Raw genomic sequence first — 13,073 nt, 5'->3', positions numbered from 1 at the left:
TTTGGTAAACAAATCACCCTTGACTACCGTGTACTCTAAAACATGGATTGATTTGCTACACAATTCAAAATTATAGTCTCATTGTTTTTAAAATTACTTTTCTAAATGAGATGGCTTGGAAATTGATTTTTAATTTTCTTCATTAGAGAAAATGGAATATTTCTTCTTTTTACTATATTAATAGAGCTAAACCAATAATGAAATATTACCTTAAAGATTAACAAAAGACACAGTTAATTTCATAATAATGCACACAAAAAATGAAGTTCAAGAGAATCACACATATTTAACTACTTGCAGGCAAAGCCTTCCACTACTTACTTCCCTAGAGTCTTGTGCTACAGCATTACTACTAGTGTTGCTGTGATATGTCATGGAAGTTAAACATTAGAGAAAACAAAATCAAAAACATAGGAAAGAAATAATATTTGAAGATCTGCTATTTTATTCTTATTTCTGTATAAGATCTGAGATAGGTTACAATACATTTAGAAAGAGACATTAAGCCATATTTTGTGACTTAACTAGCAAGGATTTGGAAAATTTCCTCTATTTTCCTTACTTGTACTTGGTGTTAACCACTTAGGAAAAATATTATGACTTTTTAAAAGAAATTATGTGTATTGCCAATTTACATGAGCCTATAGGTTAAATTAATTCAATATCATCTGTGAAATCTTATTTGGAGTGACAGTCTGACAGACCATAAGCACAAATAGATTTTAGCAGCTCTTCACCAACCATCTACAAGAGACTGAGGACTGCAAAAAGGCCTGGAGCTGTAAAAGGCTTCTTGCATTCAGGCTCTTGCTCTGGGGAGGGCTGTGCAAACCCCGCAGAGCAGCCCTCGAGGAAAGCAGCTGTCCCTGCAGGGGCTGCCCACTGCTGTCCCGCTGCCAGACTCTGCCGCAGGGCAGGGGGCTGGCAGCAGGAACACGTGGATGTCGTCTGTCACAGAGCAGTCACCAGGTCAGGCTCCTTTCTTGTCTCGTCTTACCAGCACACAAAGAAGATTCTTTAGTCAGTGCTTCCATCAGTCTTCCTTTTGCTCTTTGGTGTCATCTTTCAGTGATGACAACCTTTATGTGATGTCAGGTGCAGTCAGTGGAGCTTTACCTGGGCTGAGTCACCTGTCCCACCAACAGCCTATGTTGCACTATGTTCTGTGGCTGCCTTTGTGCCTTGCCTCAAGTTCATGATTTTCTCTGACATTGAAAGTTTCACTATGTTGTGGGAGCTCTCCTGCCTCTCATCCACTGCAGCTGTTTGCCTTTGCATGTTTCTTGCCTCGCTTTTATTACTGCAGATTTTCATGGTGCTGCTCCACAGGAACCAAGAAACATGCATGTTTATACCAAGGTGCTACTGATACTCCTTGAAGAATATTGCTCCAGACTGGCCTGACTTTTTTTCTTTTTTTCAAATACATTCTGTAAACTTAAAAATAACAATACATTTATTTTCTAGTTCAGCCTTTCTATTTGATAACATGGCAGTAGGATGAAGCAAGACAATTATCTCCCAGATGTGGAGCATAAAGTCACTGCAAATAGAAATGTCATTTGTAATGAGAAGACAGTTTCTGCCTGTGGAAAAATGCACTGGGGATGTTTCTTATTTTCAATAAGCAATGAGACAAGCTTTTGTTTTCAGATTGTCCTGACATACCTCAAGTTGGCTGTCTCTGTATTCAACATCATTTGAAATGCTTATGCTGTCATTACTGTTAAGTATCCAAAAGTGGAAGCTTCTCCCCTGTGATCTAGGACTTAGCAGGAAGATGGATGCATTTTGAGATGGAAGTACTTTTAAACCCTTGGTTGGTTTTGTTTAAAATTTGTTTCTCTTTAATTCTTTTCTCAAAACTGTTATTTTAATATCCCTTGAGATCTGAACCAGCTGATGAGCTCATATTTTTGTTGTTACCATACTTCTGAATTCCGGACTGCTCTGGATAAGAAGTCAGTTGTAGGTGGTGTAATTCTCCTGGCATTGCTGCTTCAGTCACATTCAGTGAACAATTTTTATTTTAATGCTTTTAAAAGAAGTTTTGGTTTCCTACCTTTTCCAAACATCCTCTTTCTATAGTGCTGTCTCAGGTGACATAGTCTGCAGGCTTCTTTGGTTGTCATCAAATAACACAGACATATCTACACCACAGGCTGTAAACCAGACAGATTAGCACAAAATTCACTTCAAACACTGATTCATGTCTTCCTCTTTTTTCTCAGGCTACAAATACGTATCTTAAATCACTCCTGCTCTCATGGGCTCGGACCACTACTCAGTACAGGCACTCAGGGTGTCTCTGCCAGAGCGCTTGGGAGGTGCTGTGTATTCCTACCTGTACTGCACAGACCAAGGATGGACACACAGACCATCATAGCACCTTACTGAGAGGATATGCAGATCTTGCTCTTGGGATGGTAATTTCTTGAACCACTCTTACTCAACAGCCTGCAACCGTCTTAGTTTTTCCTCTGTGTCAATTGAACAGTCACTTGGCTGCAATATTCTCATTTTTCGTTCCCTGTTATACTTTTCTGGCTGTTTCCAGCAGAGAGATGCAGTTTGGGGCATGATTTTTCAGAGGCTCTGCCACATGAGGTTCATGTCTACACACTTGCATTGCATAGGGCAAATATTTTTGCCAGGCCTCTCAGTCCCTCTTCTTGAGGAAACTGATATTCATCCACATCTGCATTAGCTCCCAAGCTGTGTTCTCAGCTGAGAGTCTGGTAGTTGAATGACTTACTATTGAATAGAATAGTATCAATACTCTGTTGCTTTTTTTCCCTTTTCTCCAGGACAGTGTTTTAGTATCAAATTCTAGGGATGTGTCTTTTTCTGCCATGTGAAGAACATAGCTCCAAGTGAAAGGTTTGAGGCGTGAGCTCATTTTAATAATTGTTTGGAATATTTGAGTATATGCAAATACATATTTCACTTTATTTCTTGGTATCTCTTTATTAAAGCTGTAAGTTATAATTTTTTGGCAGTGAAGTCTAGGTTTTTATTTACTTTATTGACCTCTTTAGTTTTTCTGTCTTAACATATCAGACACTCTGCAAAACATGTGGTGCTATAGACATCATATTAACTTACTGGGGTAAAATTCATGACAACTGTTCCACAGATGAAAAACTACTAGGGCAATATATCAGCATTAATGTTTTGATGCTGTAAAAAATGTAGGTCTGGGTAAAATTTTGGCTTAACTTTTTCATATTTCTGACCATATAAACCATCTGTCCTGTTTTGTGGGGTTTGTTTGTTTGTTTGTTTTTGTGACTTTTTTCACTAAGATCATAAATTCACATGCTTTAGTTGGAATAGCTGGTTTCTATGGATTATATAAAATTTTAGTTGGAATGCTTTTTGTGGATCGTGTTTAAAAATTACAATCTCTTAGTGACAGTATTATGATGCAATTTAAAAATTATCTTCGTTTATGGACATCCTGCCTTCTTATTTTGCCAGTTTTCAAAGCCTAAGGCATTCAGTCCTTTTGTCTCTTGATCTGATATTCCATTTCTCATCTTGCCTTTGCGTCTGTTATAAATACATTTAATTTTGCAGTTCTGCCTGGCATGAACATCACGTGCATGCAAAATCTCATTTCGTAAACTGACACTTACTTATTGAATGTAGTGCTTTTCTTTTCCTTACAATTCTGTGATTTTCCCTTTTGTGATTTAAAGAATGTGTAGTAGCTAAATGAGTTGTCTTTCATGTCCCTCTGCTTCAGAACAGGAATTTGGTATGTCACTATGATTGCTGTTTTTCTTGTTCCCACTCTGTTGCTGCAATATGCATTCTAATTTTTGAATTGTTGGAACTGACTCATTTCTGATATCTCTGACAGCACGGTCTGCTTTTCTCCATAGTCAGGTGGAGTATCATATCTACCAAATCCATCCTCAGCTGCAGGTAATTCCAAAATAAATTGCTATTAGGTAACTATGCCCCAGCTTCAAACAGCCAGATTCTGGTATAATCAGCTGCTGTGGAGATCTTGTGTGTGTTCCTCTTTCTACTGACTATGTTATCTCACAGGTGAAAGTGTTCAGGCAGAACTGTAGAAATTTAACTGATGTGGTGTGCCATACTTTCAAGAATGAGAGGAACTTTTCCACAATCTGGGCACTGGAAGGAGCACTTTGTATGGAAGCTGAGCTTTGTTCTGGTCACTTGCTTTGCAACAGAGCATAGCTTTCTTTACTCCTGAGAAATCATAACTACTCTGCCTATTGAGCTGGGCTGTTTTTGTCCATTCCTTCCACAGTATATGCACGACTCCATCTTGACAAAGGCAGCAAATTGATCTGGAAAGGTCCATATGAAGAACTACAACTTCAAGATTGCTGCTAAAATAGTGTCCTAGTGCTCTAACTGGCAGCAGTTTTCCTACCTTCTTCATAACCTCACTGCCTGCACCCTGCTCAGAAACAAATTCCCACTATCCCCTCTTCACCTGGTGAGCCTTCTCTCCTTTCCACATGTACTGACTATGGTTTAATGGTTTTATGGTTTATTGACTCTGGCTTTGCACATGATGATTTCTATTCTTAGCTGCTGTTTATATACTTAATTTTGCTGTTCCTCCTCCTCATTTAAAATGTAAAATATTTGAATTATCTAAGTTTTAAGTAAGTACAAGCAAGAGATGTTGTTTTAAATTACCTTGAACATAAAAATGGTATCTTCCAACTTTGCTGCTCTTGTGCATATTTGGGTGCACAAAATTACTAGTATTTATTAATCCCTTAAGGCAGTCAAATCACAGAAATTAATACCTAGAAGATTTTGTACAGGAAAATAGAGAAAAGCAGCATCAAGAAAAGGGGCAATGCTGGCTAATGGCATTAAGACTTGGTCATGCAGCTTCTTTGAGGCACATGTGTAAAAGTGAGGATTGAGTATGACTTTAATGAGTGACTGTCCCAGAGGTGGCGACTGCTGCCGACAGCAATAGCTGAATAGCTGAACTCACTAAGGCTTTTTTTTTTTTAAGCCATAAAATTCATTTATCTATATACAAAGAGCTTGTGCAAAGGGACTTTTCAGCAATGACTATAGCAACCATTACAACATCTATTAGTCACATAACAGCAGAAAAAAAAGATAGAAACATGAAACTACTTGGAATGTAAAGTTTAAGCTGCCTCTTTCACTCCTTTTGAGCAAACTCTTCTAAAGAAAAAAAAAAGTCGAATCAGTCATCTCATTTGGAGCAAACAACTTCTTAGGGAAAATAATAAAATAAATAGCTGGATTTGGGATAAACATCTATTGTTAGTATCATACCCGCCACGTAATGAAACACAGAGGGAAAACAGAGGACAAGATGGGAAAGGGCTTTGTGCAGGTGCAGGATGCACAACATGCCCTTACTCTTTGCTCCCATCCATTTTCTGTCCCTGTCTTTGACAAACTATGGAAATAGTTCACAAGGTGAAGAGATTTCCAGCCACCTTCAAACCTTTCCTTGGTTGAACAGCCTCAAAGTAAAATCCCCAGGTAAAATGCTGTGGGGCAGTCAGCTGCCCTTGTCAGTTTTCCTGCATTTGTTTCCTGGTACCTCTTCATTAGTATGAAACCAGAGCTTTGCTGTAGTCTACAGACAGCAGAAGACTTGGCCTAACTTTCAGGATATTGAGAAATCAGCAGTTTCTACAGAGGTGGAACAGAGAACCACCACAATCCTGTGGCTGCTCCAGCATAACTTGAGGAATCACCGTGTCACTTGGGCTGCTCAAAGGACAAATTCCCATTTTAATCATGTGAGAACTTTAGGCAACCATTCCTAAGAACAGGTTTGAAGGGGACATGTGTAAGGTGCTGAAATTGTTCTCTGGACAGACACTGTCTGTCCTGGATGTTTCTAGCTCGTATTTCATGTGCTGTGCCTTCATTATTCAGCACAGAGGCATGAAATTTTAAAAATGTTCCAGAATTGTAAAGTTGGGAGTAACAGACTTCGAAAGTCACCTAAACCCACTGCTTCTCTGAACTGTTGCTTTCTGCTCCAAGCTGTGTGCACATTGTGCCCAAATTCACAGTGGTTTCCCAGTTTTGCCTTAGGATGGCTTTTTATTTTTATTTTGTTAGAGGAAAGTGCTCTCTAGTGACCTTAATAAGTAAGAGATGGACACCCTATGTTACAAAAAGTCTCAAAAATCACTTTGGGAAGTTAACACTACACAGCTAAAATATCTCTTATAATCTTCTGTGGTAGCTGAGTACCAGCCCTAAAATGATTGGAAAATCTCAGGAACAACTTGCCAACTATTTTCAGAGTGCTGAAATAAGCTGTGCATGCTGAGATCATTAACAAGACCAAGAAAAAAAATGTATTCAATGCAGTTTCCCATCTATTAGATTACTTTGCCTTTCCAGTAGTCTCCAGAGAAAGCCTCTGGCTGCTTCTTAAGGTCACTGAATCATTTCACTACAATAAATGATCTCGCTAGCTGGAAATGTTGGAGAGGCTCCCCGTGCCTCAGCGCTGCCGTATCAGTGAGTCACTGCAAGCCCTGTGCTCATGGGTGAGCATGCACCGCACCCAACCTGCCCCCTCCCCTGGCCTTTCTCTTCTCTCTGTCCTCCTTCATCTGCTTGTACTTTCCTAACACTATTAAACTGATAGAGATCTGGGTTTTTTACTGTCTGTGGATGGAATGAGAACACAGACCAAAAAAGAGGAGGAAAAAAAAAACGGGAAAAAAAACCCCCAAACCAAACCAAACCAAACCAAACCAAACCAAACCAAACCAAACCAAACCAAACCAAACCAACAAAAAACAACAATAAACAAAACAAAAACAAAAAGGCAAAACCCCACCAAACATGATTTGGGCTCCCTAATCTTAGTAGTCTTTGACTTTGCCACGTGTATGCAATTGTGGGAAGGAGTCAGTAATGTTCCCATGGGGCTCTGGCAGAGCAGGAGAACAAAGTGTCCCAGGGCAGGAACAAAGCTGTCATCTGCACCACTTAAAGCCTGGAGACAGCAAGTATTGACAGCAAGGACATTGAGAGGCGTGTAAGAGTAGTTGACATGCATGGTTTAGCACACCATGTAATCAGTAACAGAGGGAATTGTAGGTCCCATCAGCCATGATTTTGTCACAATCTCCCAGATGGAATCCAAGAGAACATTGATGAAGAAGACCAACATATCTTTGATAAATACCTTTATTTCCCTCAGGAGAAGATAGCAGACTGTTCCCTTGATGAAACAAATTCCAAAAAACATCACCTGCAAGCCTTTGGTGATATTTTCTCTCCTTATCCCCAAGTGTGCAACACATTTCTCTTCCAGCTTTGTTGTCTCTTTTATCTTTGTAATTTGCCTTTCTTTAAGGCTGTTCCTCTATTTGACTGAACCCTTGTAGAAGAGAGGAACAAATAAGCGTCATTGGGTTATTAATGGGCAGTTCAGTAGTGCTGGTTACAAACCAGGCTCTCTCACAGTCACCCTGAGAACTGAACATCTATGTGAAGTTCATATGCTACAAAGCTGTCACCAGCCTTCCACTCCAGCAACTCCTGTTCAGGCATGCTTGGCTTGGGCTGAGTCCAAGGCACTGCATTTCCACTTTTTCAGAGTAGTGAATTTATCACAGTTGCTCCCCCACCATGAACTAGATGAAGGACTCCAAGGATAGCAATCAGCCTCGCTGAAAAACCTGTGCCAGTCTTTGACTGCTCTTATTGTGAAGGATTTTTTCCCATATGTGTAATCTGAGTTTCCTTTGCTGCAATTTATGCATTTGTCCTCTCATTGCATCTCTTGGTCTTCTGTGCCCTGCCAAGAAGACTCTGCCCATCCTTCTCCTTATCATCCTCAGGCAGTGGAGAACAGCAGTGAGGTGTCTCCATCTTCACTCTGCAGCTCCCTGAATCTCAGTGCTCTCTGGCAGACAGAGGACCCAATAACACAGGTGTTTTGCCAATAGGCAGCCTCAAAAAGTGAGGACAATTGAAAGACTTCAGACATCTTAGGTATAGACAAGCCACTTACAAATATCTCAAATTGCCTAAAAGCCCAGTGGAGTTAAGTAAAAAAGGTCGCCCTTACCGAACATCTGGGGGCAGGGTACACAGCCTTGCTCAATTAAAAGTTAAGCCTGGGATGCTACCTTTAGATATTCACTTCTTACACTCCTAAAGATCAAATCAGGATTTGATCTGGGATCTTCAGTTTCAAAGGACAAAACAGTCAGGTCAGAGTGTCCTCTAATTATGCATCGTGCAGACTTCTTAATTTCCCCATCAGATTATTTTTAGAACTTGTTCAGTCTCCTTATGACCTGGTTTCTTCATGTTATACCATGAATGATTAATGTATAACCTTTCCCTTGAGAGGATCCTGCATCTCAACAGTCAGAAAAGTTATTACAATTCTGAAACAGAAGTGCACTTCTGGTCCAATCATAAATACGTTTCTGATCATTATTCTGAGAAGTTGCTCCGCAGAAGTGAATTGCTCTTTCAGCAGCTGCTGGACAAGGCTTGCTTTTATAGATGGCTGCTTTAATAGGACAAACATCAAGCAGACTTCTGGACACTGAAGGCTGTGAGTTCTCTTTCAAGTTACGTTTCAGTACTGCTTGGAGGAGAGTATTTTTGTGTTGTGTTTTTCTGTAAATCACTTTGGCAGGAATGCAGACATGTATTTTTTCCATAGGGAAAAAAAACCCATTACATTTTCAACAAAATAACTGAAAAATACCATCTGAAATAAAAAGCAAGGAAATGTTACCTTAGGGCCTCAGTGACACCTGGTGTTTGGGCAAGGGATGTGATATTCCCTGGGGGAGGGTTCCCAGGGAAGTTGTCAGAACAATGCAGTAAGAGCATCTGAAGGGACAGTATGTTACTGCAGGAGCATCAGCGAGGAGAGAGACTGAAAACTCAGTTCCAGACATCAGTCATCTTCACTTCCTCAGGGGATAATCCAGCACAGCATAGTGCTGAGGATGGGCCCAGAAAGATCAGAGGGAATGAGGGGAGGAGTAACCATTTCCCTACCTCTTCCACTGCTCCCATACTGCACTGTATTTTGATTTTCCTGCAGGATTTGTCTCAGCTTTTGCTGAGCTCCCATTGCCCAGGACAGAGGCTGGGTGCCAGGAGAGACATGTTCCCACACAACCCACAAAGCTGCACTGTTAAGGGCATCAAAGGTTAACATGGCTACAAAGATCTGTGGCACTTGGTTCAACACCAGTATTGGGATGCTATTTGTGCTTCTCTGATGTCAACCTATTTCTCCCTCTGCAGATACTTTAAGTTATTCTGCTCAACAAAAGCCATCAAGACTGGAGACAAGGGTTATGAACATGTTACAAACAAACATGACCAGGTAGCCTAGTCCAGAAGATGCTTGCAGCAAACAGCAACATCCCCATGTGTGGTGGAAGTGCAGCCCCAGGTTTCTGTGCAGATGAGAGGAGGAGGCTCAGCATGGTGGCCAGCAGACCTGGCAATCGTTAGACCCCGACTGAGGTCACAAGAAGCAAATCTATGCCTAGATGGGGACCATGGTCTTCCAATATAAGGCCAAAGGAAGAAAAGATTAAAGACAGGGAACACATTTCTTAATGCTTTCTCGAGGGAAACCTACCCTTATATCGAGCTGAGCTGCAGCTGCTATGCAGAGAGCAGGGATGGTTTTGGGTGTTCATCAAACACCTACTGCTGAGACAGACTGTAATTGCAGCCAATCAGAAATCTGATCTGCTGTCATATTCTCATCTGTGCACTATCTCCCTTGCCTTGCTGAAAATGAGAGCAATTCAGTTCATAATCTCCAGTTTCTCTTCCTGTCCCTCTTCTCAAAACTGCCGTGAGGGCATCCTTCTTACTTGTCTGCTAGAGCCCCTTTCCCCATTAGCTTTTTTTTCCTGGCATTTTGTGTGTTTTCTGCTTCCTGTATATGTTTTCCTTTGAACTGTTTCCTCATTTTTTCCAAACTAGCCTCCTGTTACTGAAGTGTCAGAGCAAGGAGGATGCTGTCTTCTGATACAGAGGAGCTGCTGTCCTAGCACCACCCTTCATGGTCTTCTTCCAGACATTTTGGGGTTTGCTCACCTAAATGTATCTACTATAAAGCATTATAAATACTGAATGCTATTAAATAATTACCAATCACTTGTATGTGCTGGACAGCTGGTGATGTATTATGTTAATAACCATTACAGGCTAAGCTTTAATGAGAAAATACGTTTGATTTTGAGATTTGGCTGAGTATAATGAATTTGTTCTTTTTTCTTTCCCTGCTTAAATGCATAAATTCACCTCTACCTATAAAATGCTCTGAAATATTCTTGGGTATCAGAATGCACAGATCAGTATTCTGATAATAAAAAAACAAACAACCAGCTCCTGCTTTCCCATGAAAGCCGAAATTCCCAAGGTTATTTGTGCAATCAAGGTCAGGTGCATCATAAAAGCCATTATGTAGGATATGCTTGCTTTTAATCTCCTCTCCCTTTATGACCTCTGTTTCCACCCTAGGAAATGCTCTTGATTACAAAGTCTTTGCAACAGTGAAATAAGACAACACAGTGGTTTATTCTTGTATGTGGTACTCAAAAGCAATTGTACTCTGATCATCTGTACTACCACCAGGAACTACTGTGCAGATGTTTCCAATACAGGTCAGGAGCCCTCATTATTAACACTTACCTCTCTGCCCAGTCCTCCTCTTTTAAGAAGGGACTAAACATGGTCTTCAAAGAACACACTACAATGCAATTGCAAGGAAAAAGTCTCTGGCTGTGAAATCTTTATCTAAATACTGATCTGCCTTCCTTGCCTGTACTAAATGTTGGCATATTTGTCACCGGTGTCAGCTGCATCTTTCTATGAAATTCTCCTGGTTCCGGGGTGCAGGAGCAGTAGCGTGTCCCCAGCTGTCCCCTCACAGGTGCCGCCAGGAGAGGGCATTGGCTCACAGCGCATCCCCTGGGGCGCGCAGCCCCGGGCATCCCCCACACCCCGCTCCTGTCCCGGGATGCTCCCCGACCCACCGGGTCCCGCTGCCACCCCCTCCGCTTCCCCCTCTCAGCCAGCCAGGCTGACATCAGCCCTGGGTTTAACCAGACCCGAATATTGGAGGATGAGGTTTAAAACCCTAGTGCTTGCTTACACCATTCTTGAACCTCCTTAAAATCATCAGCATAAAAGACAAAACACCTCTGCAGATGCTGCTTAGATCTGCTCTCTCCAATTTTGAGGCCAAAAGACAAAACTGAACATAGTTGTTTGTTTGTTTAGTTTCAGTATTATTCTGGCAAGGTGGATGGGTGGGGTTTGGTTGTGAGCAGCTGGGGGTGGGTTTATTTGTTTTGGGGATTTTTAAACTTTTATTTCAAAAAGTAAAATCTCACATTGCGTATCATTTATTTTGAAGTGCTCTGGACGGATGGAGCCAGGTAGTTGGCCCTATAGTTTTGGAGGTTTTATGAAACCTTGTATGTTGCTCCTTTCTGACCAAGAGAGAGTTAGTTGTTCATTTTTCCTATTTTCCTATGTTACAAGGAAACTTTTGGCAAATACTGCATATTGCAAAAATACCAGAAAACCAAGCAGAGTATCCACCACCAAATTGCCCGGTCTGGTTTCAGGAGTTCCCACTCATTCAAAAATCTACTTGTACAGCTTTATAACAGTAGCACTGGGTAGCAATTCTTCACATCTACTTAGCATGGAAACCAGAGTCAGATGTAAAGACTACTCCTTACCCTATTATTTAAACTTCTGAGAACAGAAGAGCCTTTTTCATGATGATTTGAAAAAATCTGTGCAAACAATTTTAAAAGGAAACACAGCTGATAATAGTTAGATGATAATAGTTATGCCATCTATATGCATGGGATGTATTTCCTGGTCTTTCTCACAAACTCATCACTATTCTACTGAGCAAAAGTGCATTTGCATCAAAGATGTCTCAAGTTTCTAATAGCCCAGCACACCAAGAGCTGGTCTCACACTCCCTTGCAACCCCAAGTGCTGTGGGAAACAAAGCAACTTGATAAATTAACAGAAGATCTTTCAGAGAGGCGATCCTTTCTAAATATACAGAAAGGTGTTAGACTTAGAAAGGCACTGAAGCATTGGGATACCATTGATTTTAAAGGAAGAAAGGCATTTAGATAACTACAGGGCTACAGATTTTTTTTTAATTTATTTTCATAAAGCTCTTACTTCTGGTAGGTGAGTTGAGATTCTGATTTCCTCCAACAACTGGTAAAATAGAATTAGTAGCATTTAGTAAACATTTGGCTTCCAGCAGCAGACAGAACAGCTGATAAAGACATGCTTCCTGCTTGCTAAATGGGATGAGACACCGTATGTCTAATCAATTACACAAATATCACACCACCTTCTTCAGTATGTGTGAGAAAAAAATCACTTCATTTCACTGTAAGTATTTTTACCAAGTAGTTTATCACCACATAAAATTACCTCTGGTGCTGGCTAATCCTAGTGGAAACGCTGTGAATATCCACTTAGGCAAGTCTCAGGCAGTAAAAGTGCAATTGTGCCACAGGGATTGTGCATTCCCCATTATACCAGCACAGGAGCAGCAAAGACCCAGGTGTAAACAACTTTGGGATTGCATTTTTATGTCAACAGAGTCAATTCCCTTAAAGTTTCAGCTGGTCCCAAATGAAATGTGACAATGAGTACAGTTCTGCATTTCTTTTTGTCACATTGCTGGATCATCCCTGTTTGAGTTGGAACTCGAGCTGCCTCTGAAGGGTGTGAGGCAATTCCTCTCATGAGGGAACTGAGGACCTTTCTTCTGAACACAGGTTTCCTTTACATGTCATGTCAGTGTGGTGCCTTCTGTCAGGAAACAGGGGCTCCTACACTGCCTCTAAAAACTTTCCAAGAATTATGGGTCAGATTCCTGGAAAAGGTGTTGTTTTAACATGTGTTAGATCTGGGGGAAAAAAGAAAAATTAAAAAACAAACAGAACAAAACAAAACCAAAGCAGTTGGTTCACTCCAGGGAGCAGGTTTTCCCAGGCTACAACACCTCCAGCTGTACCATAATG

Source organism: Sturnus vulgaris, chromosome 3, assembly GCF_052056855.1.
Source record: "Sturnus vulgaris isolate bStuVul1 chromosome 3, bStuVul1.hap1, whole genome shotgun sequence".
Lineage (NCBI taxonomy): Eukaryota > Metazoa > Chordata > Aves > Passeriformes > Sturnidae > Sturnus > Sturnus vulgaris.
The sequence above is the reverse complement of the archived record's forward strand: the minus strand, read 5'-3'. Positions refer to the sequence as shown.